This window comes from Halictus rubicundus, chromosome 6 (assembly GCF_050948215.1).
Source record: "Halictus rubicundus isolate RS-2024b chromosome 6, iyHalRubi1_principal, whole genome shotgun sequence".
NCBI classification, from domain to species: domain Eukaryota; kingdom Metazoa; phylum Arthropoda; class Insecta; order Hymenoptera; family Halictidae; genus Halictus; species Halictus rubicundus.
This window is the reverse complement of record NC_135154.1, coordinates 18,360,905-18,363,540: the sequence shown is the minus strand read 5'-3', so window position 1 is coordinate 18,363,540 and position 2,636 is coordinate 18,360,905.

Sequence of the window (2,636 nt, the reverse complement as noted above, 5' to 3'; positions counted from 1 at the left end):
GACTTATGGGATGACCTAACAGTTTGTTCTCAGTGCGTCCTCCTTCGTTAGACATTCCTTTATCCGCTGGAAACGATTGATTTTCGTATTACTTTTTCATTGACTTCGTTTTTATATTTTACATTGTCGTTCGTAATTACGATTAATTTATACCTTCCAAGCTGTAACCTCCGATCTATGTTAGTTTGTACGGATGATATCTTTAATTGAAGTATCTACACTGTTGAGTATTAATAAATGAACGATCCTTTGTGTATTTGCTAGTCGATGTTCATTCTATGAATAATACTAACAAAGAACTGACTTCTGTTAACTAGTAAGTTTAATTTTCGTTCAATACTAAGAAACAATTCCGTGTTTAACAACTCCGTTTTGTCTTCATAATTATCCTTAATGAGCCTCTGAATATACATACTGATTTATGGGTTACTTATGTAGCACTTAATTAATATCGAAATAGTATCGTTCCTCTAGGAAATATTACATTTTTTATTGATGTATTTCACATAAATAAAAGTGGTAAAGTGGTAAAAGTGGTAGTCGAATTTATTGAATTTGTTGCAAGTTCCAAGTGAAACTATACAGCTGGGCTGAGTACGCACAGGTTTATACTACTGGGTGCATTATAAACTGGCTATCTACTGCATTTTCAGTATAAAAATCTAAAGAAACGTATTTAAAAAATGGTAGCGAGTAAATTATTTGAGAGTAAGTAAAATTTCATAGAGTTGGGCTGACTATGCACAGATTTATACTACTTATGGATTTAGCAACTGGCTATCTACTGTATTTCCAGTATAAAAAACGTAAAGAAACGTATTGAAAAAATGGTAGCGAGTAAATTATTTGAGAGTAAGTAAAATTTCATAGAGTTGGGCTGACTATGCACAGATTGATACTACTTAGCGATTTATCAACTAGTTATCTACTGTACTTCCAGTATAAAAATGTAAGAAATATCTTTAGAAAAAGATAACAAGTATAATTTTATAGAGCTGGGCCGACTATGTACAGGCTTATACTACTGGTCGCATTATCAACTGTTCGTATTTTTATAAAGAGCGCCTTTACAAAAATATAGGGATAGTAAATAAACCATTAAATAGTATGTTCAAAGTAAAGTCAAATTTGAAAAGATGTCAGGCCATGCAGACCCAGTTACAGACCAGTTGTACAATTGAAAATTCCGAAACGGTTTGCAAATTGAGGGAAAAGCATCGAACAGGATCCAGAAGGAGAATCCTCGTCGCTCGTAAAAAGGAAAGCTTGGTTATCGGGCGAAAGGTAGCAAGGCGTGATTCAGCAGATCATTTGCAGAGTTAACCAAGCCTGCGACATGATTTACCGGGCATACAGCTAGCATCCATAATGCATATCGTCCCTTCCGTGGACATAATTGTATACGATATTACCCGAGGGAACCCGGTTCTTCCCGGTAACAAGGCATACCATCAATTCGAAGGAGGGACCTCATAAAGCATCCTCCACGTGGGCTTCTGCGTGATATCACCGTGTACCGCGAGATCGAGCCTCTTTCTACTCGAGTTATTTTACGGACTTTACCCCGATGTTATCCACGGGAAATATAGCCCTTTGATGCCCAATTACAGGGTCAGACCTTCGTTTTATTCGACCTAACTCGCGACATTTTTTTTCGCCGCTACTTTTGCCCGGTGCGGAATTTTTCAAAACGAGAACAGTCGCCATAAGTTTCCAGTACATTGCAGAAATTTTATTTTTACCATTTTCATTCCACCCTTCCGCCACACGAATTTTATTTGTGGAGTAGAATTTAATTTGTATCGTTTGTATTTTATTTTTCTGCCACAGGAATTTTATTTGTGAAGTAGAATGTAATTTGTATCGTTTGTATTTTATTTTTCTGCCACAGGAATTTTATTTGTGGAGTAGAATGTAATTTGTATCGTTTGTATTTTATTTTTCTGCGACAGGAACTTTATTTGTAGAGTTGACGAACAGTTCAGTAGTATAAACCTGCACATAGTCAGCCCACATCTATAAAATTCGTGATCGGATTAAGTAGTATGACCACATCTTCGTTCAGGCAGAATAAATTGCTGACTATTTAACAATTTCAATTTAATAATAACATCATATAATTTTTTCCAATGAAAATGAAACAGTGCTCAGAATAATTATAAATTATTAACCTTTTCAAAGTCCGAGTTCTCGTCGTTCTGGGCGTCTGAAAAATCTGAAAAATTTCTGAGCTACCTATCGTAGCCTTTAATTTACTGTGCAACCGGCATTTCACTCCAATGTTTATATCTTTTTGCAATAAAGATAAAAATTCGATGAAAAATTTGGAAAAACCTGGGAATTTGCCCGAAATATATTACCGGAGGGTTAATTAAAAAAAAAAGCTAAACGTACACATACGTGTCAATGTTCCTTACGAAGTTAATGAATAAAATAGCTCCTCAGACGATATTAGCTGCTAAAGAAGTCACAGCGAAAGGCATCATTCAACGATTTATACCAAACTGAAAGTTTGTACGTCTGCGAAACGTCAGAGAGCAAGGACGTCGCAAAGGTTCTTTTAATGCGGAGATTCTGATGTAATTTGTCTTTCAATTCGATGCTCCCCTCTCCCGTAAGCACTGAGTCATCCTCCA